The sequence below is a fragment of the Oryctolagus cuniculus genome, chromosome 8 (genome assembly GCF_051225735.1).
Source record: "Oryctolagus cuniculus isolate XC-2025 breed Fujian yellow rabbit chromosome 8, ASM5122573v1, whole genome shotgun sequence".
Lineage (NCBI taxonomy): Eukaryota > Metazoa > Chordata > Mammalia > Lagomorpha > Leporidae > Oryctolagus > Oryctolagus cuniculus.
Window position 1 is genome coordinate 53807654 of NC_142874.1, and position 20644 is coordinate 53828297.

The 20644-nt window shown below is 42.4% G+C and overlaps 1 protein-coding gene across 2 annotated transcripts in view; it reads left to right on the top strand.

The window, feature by feature from the left end:
* The first annotated feature begins 4632 nt into the window (after window positions 1–4632).
* CLGN (calmegin) overlaps window positions 4633–20644 on the top strand; it is a 59282-nt gene continuing 43270 nt past the window's right edge. Inside the window, exon 1 of one of the 2 annotated variants that reach the window (XM_089302459.1) lies at window positions 4633–5126. The gene's annotated coding sequence lies outside the window, so the exon portion shown is untranslated. The remainder of the gene's footprint in view (window positions 5127–20644) is intronic. The other variant, XM_008267419.5, reaches the window with a different exon arrangement.

Below are 20644 nucleotides of genomic sequence, written 5' to 3' on the forward strand. Positions count from 1 at the left end.
ATATTTTCATACTCTGTACTCATTCCAAGAGATTCATCCAGAAAACTCCTACAGCTTGCCTTCTCATCAGTATGCCATTTTTTTTATCTGCTTGATCTGTCATTCTGTTAGTTCATATAGTAGTGCATATCTATATTCAGGCTATGTTACTTTTCACATGAGTAGACAGATGTCCTGCCCTGAAATTATGCCCACTGGAAGGATCTCCCTTCACGACTGTCTTTTATGGACTTCTCTGGATGGAGTTGTAATGTATTGATTGTCCACTTCTGACTGGTGCAAATATACTGTGCTGGACCATCCACATACACCAGGTTATGCTGCTTCCTCTGCTGTTAACTAGTCATTGAGGCCTCATTGTCACGTCATAGCTGTGCAGTGAGGGAGAGGCGAGGAAACAGAAAGAGCCGCTGCCACATCAGTAGAAAGCCTGTTGTCTCTCTTCAGGTTTGTTAATTCTTTTTTCACACTTTACATCTCATTGTCTGTTGCACTACTCAAATTTTCTGGGCAAATTCCTTGGTTCTTTTTTGGATCACTGGCTGGTCTTCAGTTATCTACACTTGGTTGTTGGTATTTTCATAGTCAAGGTTTAAATTTCAGCAATCTTTAAATATTTTTTAAAAATATTCAGGAGATAGAGAGATAATGATGGGCAGAGTTCCCACCCCCTGGCTCACTCTCTAGATTCCAGATCCAGGAGGTAAAAACTCAATCCAGGTTTCCCACATGGGTGATAGGAACCTAACTACTTCAACTGTCACTTACCATCTCTCAAGGTTTTGTGTTGGCAGGAAGCTGGAACTAGGTATTGGACCCAGGTACTATGGAACAAGGATAGTTTATCTGGCATCCCAACCACCAGACCAAACACTTAGCCCAATTAAATCTCTTTTTTTTTAATGACCATGATATCCCCTTGCATTTCTTTGAGGACACAATTGAGTGCAGGTGGGCACTCTACTCTGATCTTGCACCACGTCACATTCCTTGAACATCCACCAGCAGTAGGGACCAAGGAGAGAACAAATAGGATAATCACCCCTCTTGAAATTGATCTCTGGAGGTGGCAGCTACCACAGCATAATACTAGGGACTGAGTGACTTCAATAACTGAAATTTATTTCCTCACAGCATGGTCAATGTCTAGCAAGGGATCTCTTCTCTTGCAAATTGCCACTCCCTCTGCCTTCCCATGGAAGAGAGCAAACACTCTGGTCATCTTTTTCTCTGTTTGTAAGAGCACCAATTCTCCTGGGATCAGGGTTCTATCTTTATGATGTCATTTGACCTCAATTACCTCCTTAAAGGCTTATCTCCAATACAGCAACATGAGGGGTTAGGGCTTCAATACATAAATTCAGAAGGAGATACAATTCAGTACACAGCATGATGCCAAATTGAAAAACATTTTTATGCTGTTTGCTTCTATAAGTTTATATTTTGGGTTGTAATCCATTTTGAGTATTTTTGTGTATGATGTGAGGCATGGGATGAATTATTTATCATTTTGCATTACATGAGAATATCCAGTTGCACTACCACTATTTGTTGAAAAGACTATACTTTTTCTATCACTTGTACCTTTGTTGAAAATCAGTTGTCCATAAGCATGTAAGTCTCTCTGGAAACTGATTGGTTCTGTTGATATGTATATCTATTTTGATGCCAATACCATACTAATTTTGGTAATTAAAGTGTATATAGCTTTGTAAGTCCTGAGATCAGGTAGTGTTTCTTGGGTTTCTTCTTGAGGTACAGGATAAAAATGCAAGATGGGATAATTCTACCCACAATATACTTGAAGGAGAAGCATCTGGTTAAAATCAGAGTCAAACAACATGACTATTACTAAACATGATATATATTGTTTCTTATTCTTGTCAAAACATCAAGGAAACAATCTCAGGAAATAAGTAACGCAGGGTGATCGGGGAGAGAGAAACGTGCATCTCCCCCCTTTTTTTCTCCTTTAGTTTGGCAGGTACACTGTGCTCCACAGAGCTCCAAGCCGGATTCTCTCCAGGCTTTGCCTGCAGCTCTATCACAGTGGTTTGGGCTGTTGCAGTCTGGTCTCACCTCACTCTCCAAAGCTGGTGCGGAGGCTCTCAGCTGCTGGGATCCTGAGTTGTGCCCATCCACACCCTCCATGTAGGTTCACAGTGTCCCTCTAATTTTCATGGAGTTTCCTCTGCTGTTTCCTCCCTAACTCTTCCCTGGGACTGCACTCTCTCCACTTTTTTAAAACTGTCTTCTCCTAGACTAGAGCAGTAAGCTCCCTCCCTACTCCACCATCTTAATCCAATCCCGATACATTTTTTGCCAAAATATAAATATACTCATTTTTCTGAAAAATTCAAACCAATCAAGCAAAAAATAAAGTATCTGCTTCTATTTCTCTATTTCTTGGACCATCTTTTAAAAATTATATTTCCAACTCTATTAACCAAGAAAACACTTTTTTTGAATTGTCTAGGCTTTGAGTCCACATCTTGCATCTGGGTTAAAATTTCATTCCACAGAGCTCTTTGAACCAGACAATTGGAGGCATGTCCTGCATCCTGCTATTTCTGAAGTGGCAAAGTATTGTAGAAAGAGCATAGATTTTGTGTCTTCACTCCACACATTAAGAACTGCATGAGCTAGGCTAGCCTCCAAGATTGGAGTGACCAGGATAATCAGAAAGCTATAAAAACCTTAAAAGTGGGGAATGTTCACACTAGTTGATGGGACGGAGTATTGTCCTACTGGAAGCAGCACTCTTTTAGCTAGCGTTCTGTGGAGAGACAGAATTGATGAGATAAGCATACAGACACAGCAAGAGGTCTTCATGAGGGTAACTGGCTCACACAACTGTGACAACTAAGAAGTCCCACGACAGGTCCTCTATGGGCTGGAGACCCTGGGGTACCAGTAGCATGGCTCAGTCAGAAGTTGAAGGCCTCAGAATCAGGGAAGCTGAGGGTGTAACTCTTAGCTCAGGTCAAAAGCCCGAGGACTGCAAGGGGGCCACTGGTCTAAGTCCTGCAGGCCAAAGGCCAGCAACTGATATCCAAGGAAGGAGCCGAGCGTGTGCCAGCTCACAGAAACACATCTTCTGGATTTATTCCCTCCAGACCCCCAGCTGTCGGATCGTGCGGGACCACATTGAAGATGGGTCTTCCCACCTGGTCAGCTCAGAGTCACATGTTAATCTCATTTGGAAACATCTTCATGGACACACCCAAAATAATTTATTGCGGTTTTTAAATATTCCTTAACCAAGTGAAGGAGACACCTAAATTAACCATCAGGGTGGTCATTTGGGGCAGCCATTCATACGTTTCATGGAATGCCTGCACCCCATATCAGAGCGCCTTGTTCAAGTCCTGGCTCTGCTTCCAATTTCAGCTTCCTACTGATGCACACTGTAGAGGCAATAGGCTAGAGTACTTGGATGCCTGCTACCCATGTGGGAGACCCAGATAGAGTTCTGGGTTTTGGATTTGGCTAACCCTGGCTATTACAGGCATTTGAGGAGTGAACCAGAGATGGAAGACATCTCTTTCTCTCTGTGTGTCTCTCAGGTGATTTTTATGAAGATAAGGGCTTTATTTATGGAAGTCGTGAATCTAGCAAATGGTCAAAATGTCCTCGAAGTTTTCAGTACTGTGTTACCAAGAATACTAAATCTCCTAAATTCTCTTTTTAAAATCTTTAATTTACAGCTGTTTCCATATAAACTTTAGATCCTTAAAAGTCCTTCTCAAGCACATCAAAAGTATTTACAAGGGGCCACAGAATTATGCTGAATAATAAAAGATAGAAAGATACAAGAAATTAAGTGGATAACGGTGTTACAAAGTATACTTCAAATAAAATCCTCTCCCTCTCTCTCTCCACAGTAAATGAAACACTATCCAAGTACTCTCCAGGAGGTGAGAGCATTAAAAGTCTAGAAACCATGAATGCAATAATCCTAACAGTGAAGCAATGTAAAAAATGCTTAACAGTCCTGACCTCCAACCAGTAATCCCACATCGTGCATACAGCATCACCCTTTCCTTAACTGGAGATTCTTCAGCAGGGGTATTAGACCCACCAACTAATGTGACCCTCTAGCTAATTAGACCCACCAACTAATGTGACCCTCTAGCTAATTAGACCCACCAACTAATGTGACCCTCTAGCTAATTAGACCCACCAACTAATCAGACCCATCAGCTAAATGTGTCTTCCTAATAAAAGGTAATCGTGATTACACCAAACTCCAAGATTTTCTATAAAATCTAAATACAGAAAACTGCACCATCCAACGCCCGTAAAGCAATGGAGCTTGTGACTTAACACTACACGGACGCTACATTTTTAACCTAGAATACGGGTTTCAACAACGGGTTCTTAATGACCTGATTCGCATCCTGTTTCCACAACTCACCAGTGTTATGCGTTCAAGCACGTTACTATCTGGAATGTTGTGAAGACAATGAACGTTAACACTCTTAGCACACAGCACGGTAAATGGTAGCAAGTCTTTCTAACACTCTTGTCGGCAAGTGAAAAGCAATACCTTACGTCAAATGAACTCCGGTCAACATTTGATGTATTTCTCACAGACACACGAAACAGGGAGCTGACCACAGCGCTGCTCACCTTTTAACATACAGCACCCTATTAAATGCTCCAGTGCCAGTCTAATCTTGGTGCACCCATGGACCGGACGCCGTTCAAACACATGACTGAGGCAACTTTCAGTGACTGTGCAACGACGGGTAGACTCGCAAGGAGCACCTCGGGGTGAGGAAGAGAAATTCTTCTGGGTTACCCCGGGAGGGGAGTCCCACGCTGCCATGGCCAGGCCCCGAGGTTGCGCTTGGGCGCGGGGCTCGCCGGGCGGCGCCCCCGCGGCCGTTGAGCTCCGCGCTGCCGGCGCGCGCCACAGGCGCCTCCCGCGCCGGCCGGCCGCCGCACGCGCACGCGCAGTTAGCAGTCGCTGCTGGGCGGCCGCCGGCCGGATCGCGTCTAGAAAGACGGCGGGACCCAGTGGCAGCGACTCGGACATCTGAGCTGCCACTACCGGGAACAAACCCGCAAGACAGGTGTGTGAGCGGCAGCCCCCTGCTCGCTGCCCTTTGCTTCGGGGCCGGGTGAGGAGTTGGAGTCGTTGCTGCTTCCCCCAGGGCGGGGTGGGGTGGTGGGGGTGTCTCCGGGCCGCTCCCATTTCTCTTGCGGCTCCGAAGGTTGAACAGGTTGGAGCCTGGTGAGAGCGGGGCGACGTTGAGCTCAGGGATGGGGATGCAGGGAGCGGGGCTCTGTGGCTCGCTTTGCTGGCGTCCTGGGACACCGGCCAGCCTTGGGCGGAGGGAGGTCCTCGGGTCCGTTGGGCCCTCAGGGACTGCTTCGTCCGCTTGCTGCGCCAGGGCTGGGACGGGCTCTGGGAGGGCCAGGCACCTGCCTAGCTCGGCCTCCCATCGCGGGCTTGCGGGGCCGCGGGCCGCAGAGTCCGTTACTCCAGCGGTTGCCGTCTCAGCCCCGTTCCAAGCTCGAGCCCCCGGGCGGACTCCCGAGGGGTGTGGAGGGACCCGGGGCGGTCCGGCCGCTGGTCGCTCTCTCGGCTGCGCCACGCAAAAACACAAACACAAAACGGGCTCTGTTTGTGCAGATCCCCACCTCTGTACAGACGTACAGACGAAGGCACCCACCCTACAGCGGGCGGTTGCCGGCGCGCCCGGCCACTTCCCAGGAAGGCTGCATGGGACCATTGTGCGCCCCTGGGGAGCGAGCTAAGGGATTGGGTTGCATGCAGCGAAGCCCTAATTACCCGAGACTCATTATCTCCCGAAGCCTGTTTACTATCAATCAGACACTTTAGCCGAATTTATTTATAGCATCTGCCCAAGTAACCAGGAGGAGGCACTTGCTTGGGTTTTAAAAGCAAATAGCAACGAGGCTCTGGAGAGAAAGAGACAAAGTAAATACCGTAGCCTTGGGAAAAAGTCTTCACTTAGAAAATTAATTTTTAGGGAAACCTTGATGCCTAAAAACCAGCAAAAATGTTTGCATCCCTTTAAGTTTGGCCCCTTTTCAGTTTGCAGCTTTGCCTTCATGTCTAATCGATTGGATCTTCCAATCACATTTAAATTTTATCATCAGTTAATAAGCTTCATGCGTGTAGATGATGTGTGTTGATTGTGCTCTAGGGGTTGGACTCTGCTGTAAGTTAGGTCTACTGCTTGATGTCAGTCCCTAATAAATGTTAGTGTTCTTAATGAGAAAACTAGAATTGTCATCCTCAACGCCTTGTGATCATCTGGTTCAACCCTTCCACTCTACACATGAGAAAACAGGACCAGAGCATTTTTAACAATAGGCCTAGCTGCCATGCTCACTGTACTTTCCGATACGCCATTCTGTACTTGAGTTCCTGGAAACACATGACAACTACATCTCTCAATAATAAGCTGATTATTATTTAATTTTGATTTTAAGAGGAGCAGCCGGGACTAGAACCGGCGCCCATATGGGATGCTGGTGCTTCAGGCCAGGGCTTTAACCCTCTGTACCACAGCGCCGGACCCAGCTGATTATTATTTAAACACCCCTGAAGCATACCAGCATTGGCTGAGTCCTCAGTCAGCCATCAGAACTGGGTAACAGCACGAAGGGGTCAAGAAATAGTATATACAGAAGCATGAGTTTGTAAGCAGGGGAGTGTTAAGAGTGAAGGACATGAGTCTTAGAAAAGGCAGAGTTTATGCTGAGAAGTACAGGGAGTAATTGAACATAAATAAGCATTTATTTATTTTTAAAGATTTATTTACTCGAAAGTCAGAGTTACACAGAGAGAGAAGAGAAGCGGTGCAGAGAGAGAGGTCCTCCATCCTCCAGTTCACTCCCCAATTGGCTGCAATGGCCAGAGCTGCGCGGATCCAAAGCCAAGAGCCTCCTCTGGGTCTCCCATGTGGGTGCAGGGGCTCAAGGGCTTGGACCATCTTCTACTACCTTCCTAGGCCATAGCAGAGAACTGAATAGGAAGTGGAGTAGCCAGGACCCGAACCGGCGCCCACATGGGATGCCGGCACTGCAGGCGGTGGCTTTACCCACTATACCACAGTGCTGGACTCCCCCCCCCCCCTTTTTTTTTTTTTGAGAAAAAAATATGCCAGCGAGAAACAGAGGATGGATTTGGAGATTAGCAAGAAGGGAAACCAAGAAGCAAAATGACAGTTTCTTAATCATTTTCAGAAAGAATGGGTTCCTAAACTAAGTTTATGGCAGGAACACAGAAACATTCCAGGTAAACTCAAATGGACTTAGTTACCAGGGACGTAGGAGATCAGAGAGTATGATCTTCAGGTCCTGGTAAGGTGACTAACTGATTTGGTTGACTTGAGGTGCAGTTAATGGGAAAAGGGAATTAGAAGGCAGATTTAAGAGGAAAGAACATGTTCAAATTAATGCAAGCTTTGGCATATCCGAGTAGATAACTTGCAACTAGAAAGTGGCCTCTGAGCTATGAATAAGTTTTGGGAATTGGCTAGCTTTTCTAGATAGAAGGCAAGAGTACTTAGAGGAAAAGAGCCTGGGACTAGACTCCTAAGGAGCTCCTCCAACATTTTCAGATGATTCGGGAAGGTACCCATGAAGGAGACAGAGAAAAGGAAGAGGACCAGAAATTGTTCCGTGGAAACCCAGAGAGGAGAGGGCTCCAAGGAGCTGGTGGGCAGCAAGGTCAGAGGGGCAACGGGCAGTAGAAGAAATGAAAAAGTGCTATTGTCCTTATTGTTAAGGCTTAAGACTTGGGTGGCAGGAACATTTCTACATTAATTTTCAAAGGAACCAGAACTTAGGAATACAGGACAAATGTTAGTTTTTCATTGCTGCCATAATAAGTTCCATGAAGTTAGCATCTAACAGCAACACAAGTGCATTTTCTCACAATTCTGTAGGTCAGAAGTCTGACACAGGTTCCACTGGGCTAAAAATCAAGATGTGAGCAGGGCAGTCTACGGGAAGCTCTGGGGGAGATCTGAGTGCGTGGCTGTTCAGCCCAGTGACAGAATTCAGTTCCTTGTGATTGTAGGACTGAGGTCCCTGTTTCCTTGCTGATGGCCAGTAAGGGTTGTTTCCAGCTTCTTGAGATTGCTCACACTCCTTGGCTCCCAGCCTCTTTCCTCCATCCTCGAGGGCCTCTGTATGCCCAGGGTCTTAGGGCCCAGGACAAGCAGATCCAGGTTCCAATGGGTCCGAGAACAACTCAGTCATTTGAGGATTTATATCTCCCTTACTCACAGTGGCAGTGAAAAAGGCACCAGGAACAACCACTTGCCCCCCTCAAGGCAGTGGGGCCACAGAAGATACCTGCCTGTGTGTCTGGGGAGGCAGTCAGACACTCACACACACAGATAGCATCTCACAGCCACACATAGCTGCATACAGCAATAGCCACAATTACTCATCACCACATGCATCCACACACCCACAGCCATCCCCAGGCAGCTGTGCTTACCCATGCCCCAGTCACCTATGTGAGTTTACAGACACAGGTGGTCCAGGGCCAAACCACTACACTATAGGCTTGTGGGCAGCTAGCCAGGCAGATGGGCCTGTCAGTTACCATGACCAGTTACCATAGAGGCCCAGGGAAGTGGGAAGAAGGGGAACTTGGTAACTTCACTTTCCCAAGTTCATTCAGCAGCCCCAGTGGTGGTTGGAGACCCTTCACTTTTTTTTTTAACTTTTATTTAATGAATATAAATTTCCAAAGTACGGCTTATGGATTACAATGGCTTCTCCCCCATAACGTCACTCCCACCCACTACCCTCCCCTTTCCCACTCCCTCTCCCCTTCCAATCACATCAAGATTCATTTTCGATTCTCTTTATATGCAGAAGATCAGTTTAGCATACATTAAGTAAAGATTTCAACAGTTTGCTCCCACACAGAAACATAAAGTGAAAATAATAGATGATTTTTTAAATGATGATGAAATCAGATCAGACCTATTGTCATGTTTAATCCCAGTGAGAGTCAAGTTGGGAATTGATAATTTCTTCTTTTTTTTTTTTTTAACAGAAGATCAGTTTAGTATACATTAAGTAAAGATTTCAACAGTTTGTACCCCCATAGAAACACAAAGTGAAATATACTGTTTGTGTACTCGTTATAGCATTAAGTCTCAATGTACAGCACATTACGGACAGAGATCCTACATGAGGAGTAAGTGCACAGTGACTCCTGTTGTTGACTTTACAAATTGACACTCCTGTTTATGGCATCAGTAATCTCCCTATGCTCCAGTCATGAGTTTCCAAGGCTATGGAAGCCCCTTGAGTTCTCCGACTCTTATCTTGTTTAGACAAGGTCATAGTCAAAGTGGAGGTTCTCTCCTCCCTTCAGAGAGAGGTACCTCCTTCTTTGAAGACCTGTTCTTTCCACTGGGATCTCACTCACAGAGATCTTTCATTTAGGGTTTTTTTTTTTTTTTTTTTTTTTTTTTTTTTTTTTTTTTTTTGCCAGAGTGTCTTGGCTTTCCATGCCTGAAATACTCTCATGGGCTTTTCAGCCAGATCGGAATGCCTTTAGGACTGATTCTGAGGCCAGAGTGCTGTTTAGGACATCTGCCATTCTATGAGTCTGCTGAGTATCTCGCTTCCCATGTTGGATCACTCTCCCCTTTATTTATTCTATCGGTTAGTATTAGCAGGTACTAGACTTGTTTATGTGCTCCCTTTGACTCTTAGTCCTTTCATTATGATCAATTGTGAACTGAAATTGATCGCTTGGACTAGGGAGATGGCATTGGTACATGCCACCTTGATGGGATTGAATTGGAGTCCCCTGGTATGTTTCTAACTCCACCATTTGGGGCAAGTTGGCTTGAGCATGTCCCAAATTGTACATCTCTTCCCTCTCTTATTCCCACTCTTATGTTTAACAGGGATCACATTTCAGTTAAATTTCAACACTTAAGAATAACTGTTTAATTACAGAATTAAACCAGTCATATTAAGTAGAACAGACAAAAAAAAAACTACTAAGAGGGATAATGAATTAAGTTGTTCATTAACAGTCAGGGCTATGCTGATCAAGTCACCGTTTCTCATAGTGTCCATTTCACTTCAACAGGAGACCCTTCACTTTTGACCACTCATTTGCCCGGCTCTCTCTTCCTTTTCTACTTTTAAGTACCCTTGGCATTACATTGGGCTCACCTGGATAATACAGGCTCTTTTGCCTATTTAAAGGTCATTAACCATCTTCAAAGCCCCTTTAGCAATGAGAGTTTACGTTCACAGCATCCTAGTGTGAACATCTTTGCAGCATAGTATTTTGCCCTTCAAAGGAAGCTGTTCATAATAGCAATTAATGGAGATGATCTTCCTAGAAATTCTGTTATTAAGGAAAGGAGACAGCTAGAACCACTTACATTATCTGGCATGTTGTATGTAGTTCCGGTAGTAAAACTGACTACTTATCCTTGAACCTTTTAACTAGAAATACAAGTATCTTCTTAAATATCCAGAAATTGGCATGAACAGTCTCTGGAAAATTTTAGGATATCATAAAATATAAGGTATATTGTTATTTTTTTATATTTCTTGTGCCCTTAAAGCTGCTTTAAAATCTTTTCTGAAAAAAAAAAAAAAAAAAGGCCATTTGACCAACCAACTAAACATACTTGTATCACATTGGATACGCATCAAAATGAAGCTTCTTAAATATAAAAGCTACACAAAAGAACAGGTCGTCAAAGAAGGAGGTACCTTTCTCTGAAGGGAGGAGAGAACTTCCACTTTGACTATGACCTTTTCTAAATATGATCAGAGTCAGTGAACTCAGGGGGCTTCCATAGCCTTGGCAACTCATGACAAGAGCCTCGGGTGATTACTGATGCCATAAACAAGAGCGTCAATTTGTTAAGTCAACAACAGGAGTCACTGTGCACTTACTCCTCATGTAGTATCTCTGTCCTTAATGTGCTGTACATTGTGATTTAATGCTATAACTAGTACTCAAACAGTATATTTCACTTTGTGTTTCCATGGGGGTGCAAACTGTTGAAATCTTTACTTAATATATGCTAAACTGATCTTCTGTATATAAAGAGAATTGAAAATGAATCTTGATGTGAATGGAAGGGGAAAGGGAGCAGGAAATGGGAGGGTTGCGGGTGGGAGGGAAGTAACGGGGGGCGGGGAGCCATTGTAATCCATAAGCTGTACTTTGGAAATTTATATTCATTAAATAAAAGTTAAAAAAAAATATAAAAGCCACACAAATTAGAACTTATGTCTAAAAGATGGAACATGATATGAAAATATTCAGCCTTGTACTGTATTTTTTAAAAGATTTATTTATTTATTTGAAAGTCAGAGTTACACAGAGAGAGGAGAGGCAGAGAGAGAGAGAGATCTTTCATCCAATGGTTTATCCCCAATTGGCCGGAGCTGTGCCGATCTGAAGCCAGGAGCCAGGAGCTTCTTCCAGGTCTCCCACGAGGGTGTAGGGCCCCAAGGACTTGGGCCATCTTCTACTGCTTTCCCAGGCCATAGCAGAGAGCTGGATCAGAAGTGGAGCAGGCGGGACTAGAACCAGTGCCCATGTGGGATGCCAGCACTTCAAACCAGGGTGTTAACCCACTGTGCCACAGCACTGGCCCCATGTACTGTATCTTATCAGACTAGGACCTTAGTGTCATTTAGTAGAGACTAAACAACTTAACCACCAACAGTAGAGCCTTGATGAACAAAATGCAGAGCTTGAAGCTAGACCTAACTTTGGGTCTTGCCTGTTCTCTTTAGTAGCCCTGGCTAAATGATTACTTGCCTCTCTGCCCCTCACTTTCCTCCTGCATAACATGGGATACTAACACCTCCACCTCACCTGATAAAAAGACTGGAATGAGCGGGGTTGAAACCCTGGAAGTACTCAGCAGCAGCTCTTACTCCTTTTGCTCTGCCCTTCCCTTTTCAGTGTTTTGTCACCTGCCCTCCTTTGTACGCAGCCTCAGGAAACCAATCCTTTCTGTCTTGCATCTCATTTTGAATAGTACTTCCTTAGAGAGGCTTCCCCTGGCCCCTTTGATGGCACAGAAATTCAGTTTCCCAACTGCTGTCAAAACTTTTTCTAAAAAAGATTTGCTATGTACGTATTTGAAAGGTAGAGCAACAGAGAGAGGGAGAGAGAGAAAGATTTTTCCTTCTGATGATTTGCTTCCCAAATAGCCATGATGGCCAGGTCTGCACCAGACCAAAGCCAAGAGCCGGGGAATCCAACATGGTCTCCTTCCTAGATGGTGGGGCCCAAGTACTTGGGGCATCTTCTGCTTCCTTTCCAGGCACGTTAGCTGGAAGCTGGCTCAGAAGCAGAATAAGGATGATTCAAACTGATGCTCTCATACGGGTTGCTGGTGCCAAAAGCAGCTTGCCCTGCTGTACCACATATTACTGCCTTGTCACAATTTGTTTAATTTTCTGTCACTTACTGTAGTTTACATATCGTACCTAGGTTATTTGTTTACTGTGTTTTCCATCCTGACTGTATCTCTTCCAGATAAATGACAATGCACATTTGCTAATTACTGTGAATGGTTTCTAATGTTTTTAATGTAATGCCTGGTGGATAACTGACAGTCATAAATATTTCTTGAATGAATTAGTGAGTGCTGAGTTTTATTATCTGCTGGCTGGCCTCTCCTGAATTTATTGGGTGAGCTATTAGCTATTAAGAAATTAACAATTCTCTGATACAGCTTTCTCTGAATCATGCTCATTGCTTCCATCAAAGAAGTTCCATTTCAAATCTAGTTTTGCAGCTTCTATAGAAGAAGGCTGCCTCTGTAAGGTGCCACCATTACCCACTCCCATCTCATCTGAGATCCTTCAAAGGTGAATTTTCTGTATGCCACATAGCCAGGTAATTTCAAGAATTCCCTCTAATTTCAGTGAAATATTTTCTGGTGTTCTTTCTAGTGTAACAAATATTTTAATCTAATTTTTGTTTACTGTCTTTTCTATTAAGTAAATTACGATTAGAGCTGTAAAAATGCTACATGTCTGTGGCAAGACTCTAAAAAGCACATTAAAATGTTTCTTCATAGATGTAGAGCACAACTTAAAATATGATTAACTCACTTATATTAAATTAGATCATAAACATGAAAGCTTTCTGAACCATTAACACTTTTCTCTACAAAAAGGCTTTCACTATGTTAAGTTTTAATAATTTACCCTAAATGTTAGAGGACCAATATTAGAAGCATCAACATAACTATTTCTCCCTCATAAAAGTGTAAAGACATCTATAAGGATTCATTCCATAGAGTTTTCTGGGCGTGAAGTTCTGGAAAAGAATTCTCCATTCCTCCAGAGATCTTGTAAACTTTTATATACAGTAGGTTCTGTTTTTTGCCCTATTTGCCTGGAAACCTCCTGTGAAATTGCTACCATCACAACAAAGTCATCCTAAATTGTTGCTTGGTAACATTTATCTCTCTTCTTCTTCTTCTATTTTTTTTTTTTTTTTTTTGGCAGGCTGAGTTAGAGAGAGAGAGAGAGAAAGGTCTTCCTTTTCCTTTGGTTCACCCCCCCAAATGGCCGCTATGGCCAGCACGCTGCACTGATCTGAAGCCAGGAGCCCGGTGCTTCTCCTAGTCTCCCATGCAGGCGCAGGGAACCAAGCACTTGGGCCATCCTCCACTGCACTCCTGGGCCACAGCAGAGAGCTGGACTGGAAGAGGAGCAACCAGGACAGAATCCAGCACCCCAACTGGGACTAGAACCCAGAGTACCGGCGCCACAGGCGGAGGATTAGCCAAGTGAGCCGCGGCACCAGCCTCTCTTCCTTTTAACCTTTTCCACTGTCATTCACTCTTTGAACATGTATCTGCTCCGAATTGCCAAGTACTACATGCTTTGGAGCACCGTGAATACAGAAATTAGAGTCCCAATTCTATTGAGCTTAGATTTTTGCCTGTTTCGTGTTTTCCGATTTGTCTCATGCTACTTTTTTCCAGTTACATGCAGGTAGTATATATAAATCCTGAATAAATAAGTATATCATTCTAATGTTTATATAAACTCAATTTTTGGAAAATAGTGTTACTTAGTAATTTAACTGTAGTATGTAGCTATGATTTTAAAATCAGTGTACAGAGATATTTTGTTCTTGTAATTAGTACAACTAAATAATATTCCCATATCCAGGCTTTCAGCTCTGAGTATTTCACTAATGTCAGGTGGTCAGTGGGAGGAGAGGGAGAAGGTTCTCTCTTTAGTGATGTCCGATAAGATTCCTTTGAGTGTTTTGTAGTTCTTTGCTATGGAAAACTCCAGAAAGTTGTATTTTCAACTATTATTTCCACTGTTATGGTTCTTTCTGTACTTTCTATTATATCTTGTGATGTATTTCCATCACTCTGTGTCTTTCTAATTAGGAAAAAGAAACACTCAGTCTTAGTAAACAGTATATATTAGTTAAGGTAATGCTAAACAAAAAATAAAACAATCCCAGAGACTTACAAGTCCTGGCTTTTCGTTACTGAAGAGTAGATGGCTGTGATAGTTACTCATATGTATCAACTTGGCTGGGCCATGAGATGCCCAGCTATTTGGTCAAACATTATGTTGGGTGTATCTTGTGAGGGTGTTTCTGGAGATTAGCACTAGAATCGTAGAGTGAATAAAAGCATATTGCCCTTTTTTAAAAAGATTTATTTATTTGAAAGGCAGAGTTACAGAGAGAGAGACAGTAGGAGAGATCTTCATCTGCTAGTTCACTTCCCAAATGGCTGCAAAGCTAGAGCAAGGCCTTTCCAAAGCCAGGAACCTGGAACTTCTGTGGGGTCTCCCCCGTGGGTGCAAGGGCCCAAGCACATAGGCCTTTGGCAGGGAGCTGGCTCAGAAGTAGAGCAGCTGGGAATCTAACCAGTGCCCATATGGTAGCTTTACTCACTACATCACAGTGCCAGCCCCAGACTGCCCTTCTTGAAACAGTTGAGGGTGTGAACAAAAGGTCTGATCCTCCCAGAAGGAAGAAGTCTTCCTGTTTGACTGCTTGAATAGATATCAGTATTTCCTACCTTTGCATTTAAACTGAAAGATTGACTCTTCTTGATCTGGAATGGGCTGGCTTTCAGACTGTATCTCCGGACCTCAGACATGAGCTGGGAACACATCAGCTCTTCTGGGTCTCCAGTTTGCTGACTTCAGATCCCAGGACTTCTCAGCCTCCATAATCACATGAACCAGTTCCTTCTCATGAGTAAATAATTACACACACACACACACACATGCACACACACATACACACGTGCACACACATATGCACACAATACACACGTACACACACGCACACGTACACACATACATGCACACATACATACTTACACATGCACACACATACATATACACATACACAATACACAGGCACACATATACATACATATACACAAATACACATACACAATACACACATACACATGCACACACATGTGCACATGCACACATATACATACACATACATACACACACATATGGGGGAGGGAGTGGACAGGGAGTGGTTCTGTTTCTCGGGAGAACGCTGACTGTGTACCAGATTAATAGAATGTAGGGAAGGGGAACACTTGATCATCTCTTGATACAGAAAAAAGCATTTGACATGATTGAATACTGTTTCATGATGAAAAGCTCTCATCAGGTCAGGCATAGAGGGAAGGTGCCTCAACATAATACAGGCTACATGTGACGGGCCAATAACTACCATTAGATTCAACAGAGAAAGACTGAAAGCTTTCCTCTAAGATCTGGAACAAGAGAAGGATGCCTTCTTCTGTCATAGTGATTCAACCTACTGCTAGAAGTTGTGAACAGAGAAATTAGGCAAGACAAAGAAATAAAAAGCATCCAGATTGAAAAGGATGAAGTGAAGTTGTCTCTGGAGATGAAATGATCTTATATGTAGAAAACCCTAACGATTGCACAAACAAAAAACCCAAAAACCTGTTAGAACTAATAAATTTGTTAAAGTTGCAGGGGACAAAGTCAATGTAAAAAATCAGTTTCATTTCTATACACTACAACAGAAAATTAAAAAGATTTCATTTACAATAGCATAAAAAAAAAAACTTAGGAATAAACTTAGCCAAGGAGGAGAAATCCTTGGACAATGAAAACCAACAAATGCTGCAGAAAGAAATTAAAGAAGATATAAATAAATGGAAAGACAGCCTGTGTCATGGATTGGAAGAAGTAATATTGCCAAGATATCAGTACTACCCAAAATAATCTGCAGATTCAGTGCAATCCCTGTCGTAATCTCAGTGAAATTTTTTTTGTGGAAGTAGAAAAATCTATCCTTCAATTATATTGTCTCAAGTCAATCTTGAGAAGAATAAAGACTGAGGTGTCATACTCCCTGAATTTAAATTTATTTATTTATTACAAAGCAACAGTATTCAAATTAGTATAGGACTGGAATAAAGATAAACATATGCCCCTAAAGAATAGAATAGAGAGCCTAGAAATGAACTCTCATGGATTTATTCAAATGGTTTTCAACAAGGGTACCAAGACCATTCAGTGTGAAAAGGGTAAGTCTTCTCACCAAGTACCAGTAGGGAAACTGGCCATCCACACACTAAAGAATGGAGTTGGCCTTGTACCTTAGTTCAGACACAAAAATTAACTTAAAATGAATTGAAAACCTAGTCATAAGAACTGACACTATAAGACTCCTAGAAGAAACCAGGGAAAAACTTCATGGTGTTGGATTGGCAATGATTTTTTTTTATATGACACAGAAAGCACACACAGGCAACTAAAAATAGTTTCAACATTTAAAACTTCTATTCATCAAATTACACAATCAATGGAATGAAAAAAATGCAGGGAATGAGAGAAAACATTTTCAAATATGAAAGTAGTTCAGAAAGCTCATGTAAAGGCCAGCGCTGCGGCTCACTAGGCTAATCCTCCGCCTGCAGTGCGGGCACCCTGGGTTCTAGTCCCAGCTGGGGTGCTGGATTCTACCCCAGTTGCTCCTCTTCCAGTCCAGCTCTCTGCTGTGGCCCGAGAGGGCAGCAGAGGATGGCCCAAGTGCTTGGGTCCCTGCACTCGCATGGAAGACCGGGAGGAAGTACCTGGCTCCTGGCTTCGGATTGGCGCCGTGCCGGCCATAGCGGCCATTAGGGGAGTGAACCAACGGAAGGAAGACCTTTGTCTATCCCTCACTATCTATAACTCTCTGTCTCTCTCTCTCTCTCACACACTGTCTAACTCTGCCTGGCAAAAAAAAAAAATGTAAAGTGGAATTAAAAGATACATTTATTTTGGTCTAAAAACTGAAATGCATACATATGAGAAGTCTTCAAAATTTTCATAGAAAATGTGTTATGAAAAAAATTGCACCTAGATTTCAAATATTTTACACCAAAACAAACTGTAATTCAGTTTCTCCACAAACTTTTTGAAGTACTGATTTATCTGATGTTTTGGTATTCAGAATCTGTAAAGAACTCTTATTGGAGGGTGAACCAATGGCAAGGGAAGACCTTTCTCTCTGTCTTTCTCTCTGTCTCACTGTCCACTCTGCCTGTCAAAAAAAAAATTTTAACAACAAAACAACCTGATGTTTAACTGGGCAATGAAAACAAATAAAAATAGAAAAATAGGCAAAGGACTTGAATAGACATGTTTCCATAGAAGATATGGAAATAGTTAACAAACACATGAAAAGACGCTCAGTGTCACTGATCATTAGTGAAATACAAATCAATCAAAACCACAATATGATACCACCTCACACCTCCCAACATAGCTACTGTAAACAGAACAAAACAAAACAAGGCTTTTTGCACCAAAATAAACTTATTTTTTAATTCCACTTTTGCAAGACCCTTTTGCAGGACCCTTGTATTGCTAGCAGAAAGTTAGGAAGAACTATAATATAGAAAATAAAATCGGATTGGATGAATTTAGAAAGCTCTAGAGCAACCTCTGCCTGCCTGACTTCCCCTGCACTCTCCTGGCAGCCCCAGACTCCAGATGTTTTTGATGTTCATCTGTTCTGTAGCATGTAGCAGTACTACATTCCTTTTCATTGCTGAATGATAGAATAGAATAGAACATGTTGTATTTTGTTTGTCTATCAGTTGATGAATATTTGGACTGCTTCTACTTTTTGACTACTATGAAAAATGTTTCAGCAGTTATATATAAGATTTATTGTGGACATCTGTCTTAATTTCTTCGGACAGATATCTAGCAGTAGAATTGCTGGGATATAAATATAATAATATATATTATATACATACAAAAATTATATTTTAATACTTTGAAAATCTGCCACACAGTTTTCTCTAAAGGTATTGGCATCATTTTATAGTCACACACTCCAGCAATGTATGAAGGTTCCAATTTCTCCATTTACTCCCAATATGTATTATTGTTTTGAGGGTAGCCATTCTGGTGGATGTCGGATGCTCTCTCATTGGGAATCTGTGTTTCTTAAACCCACATAAGCCTATAAACATATTTCGAAGGGTCTAAGAATTCACTCTAGGAATCTACTTTTTTTAAAAAGTTTTCATGCTGATGATAATTTGGGGGGAAAATAATGTATTCTGAATTAGCAGATTTCTGATCACCTTGCAACCAAGGACTGGCTGCCACATGTGGTCCATGTCCAGATTTACTTGGAATTTAAAAGTCTGTCGGCACCAAAGACTAAAGCTTGAATTTATTATACATTATTGGGAGTAGAGGAGGACATGATTATATAAACCATGTTCCTCCGCTAAGAGACAGCCAGATTTTATTTGGCTTCCACTCATTTCAATTAATACTATAAAGAACAGAAACTTTGCAGGGTTTGAGTAGAGATATGATTAGATAATTATGTAGTCACAAAATTATAGGAAAGGTAAATGCAAAAGCATTTTCTTTATAGCAGTCAACTTGATTGCAGTAAGTCCCATATTTGATCTTTTAGCTGTGATTTAAGCAAAGCATTATCACATTAAATTTGCAAAAATACTTTTAATTTAGTATTTTAGTGTTTAAATATAAATATATAATAGCTTTGCTTTTTTAATTATTTAATTTTACTTAAATTTTAAAAAAATTTCCAATTGTGCATACACATTAAGCAACATTGTAAGTATAAATATTTAGAATTATGATACTTTCTACTTTTAATGGAGTCTGTGTATTAGGTTTGATTATCACTGTTATCTGTGTCTTTACATTTTGTGACATTGCCTGTTTTTTGGAAGAAGGCCTGTACCTGTAGAATCTGTTTCTTCAGAGATTTGAAGTTTGTATTTTTACTTGCTCAAGGTCTAATTTAAGTAATTTTGTTATGTGATTTCGTTAATTAAGTAATTTTGTTAATTTCATTTTCAAAACCAACCTAGAGAGGCTGGCCTTAGTGGTGCAGTGGGCCAAGTCACTGCTCGTGACACTGGCATCCCATACCTGAGTGCTGGTTGGAGTGGCAGCTGTTTGCTTCCATGGGAGGCCAGGATAGAGATGGAGTTCCTGCTCCTGGTTTTGCCCTGGCTGAGACCTAGATGTGACCATCTGGGGAGTGAACCAGTGGGTGGGAGATTGATTTTCTCTCTCTCTCTCTCTCTCTCTCTCTCTCTCTCTCATGCTCTGCCTTTCACATATATAAATAAGGCTTCAAAACATGCCAGTAACATTGTAAGTATATAAAATTAAAAGCCAACCTAGATACCTTTCTCTGAAGGGAGGAGAGAACTTCCACTTTGACTGTGACCTTGTCTAAATAAGATAGGAGTTGGCAAACTCAAGAGGCTTCCATAGCCTTGGCAGCTCATGACAAGAGCCTAGGGTGATTACTGATGTCGTAATTAAGAGTGTCAAATGTTAAATCAACAACAGGAATCACTGTGCACTTACTCCCGATGTAGGATCTCTGTCCTTAATGTATTGTACTATGTGAATTAACAGTATAACTAGTACTCAAACAGTACTTTACACTTTGTGTTTCTGTGTGGGTGCAAACTGTTGAAATCTTTACCTAGTATATACTAAATTGTACTTCTGTATATAAAGATAATTGAAAATGAATCCAGGGCCGGCAACGCGGCTCACTAGGCTAATCTTCCACCTGTGGCGCCAGCACCCCGGGTTCTAGTCCCGATTGGGGCACCAGATTCTGTCCCAGCTGCTCCTCTTCCAATCCAGCTCTCTGCTGTGGCCTGGGAAGGCAGTAGAAGATGGCCCAAGTACTTGGGCCCTGCACCTGCATGGAGACCAGGAGGAAGCACCTGGCTCCTGGATTTGGATTGGCGCAGTGCGCCGGCCGCAGCAGCCATTTTGGGGGTGAACCAACGGAAAAATGAAGACCTTTCTCTCTGTCTCTCTCTCTCACTGTCTAACTATGCCTGCCCAAAAATAAATAAATAAATAAAAAATTTAAAAGAAGAAAATGAATCCAAGGGCTGGCGCTGTGGCTCACTTGGTTAATCCTCCACCTGTGGTGCCGGCGTCCCATATGGGCGCCGGGTTCTAGTCCCAGTTACTCCTCTTCCATTCCAGCTCTCTGTTGTGGCCTGGGAAGGCAGTGGAGGATGGCCCAAGTGTTTGGGCGCCTGCACCCGCATAGAAGTCCAGGAGGAAACACCTGGTTCCTGACTTT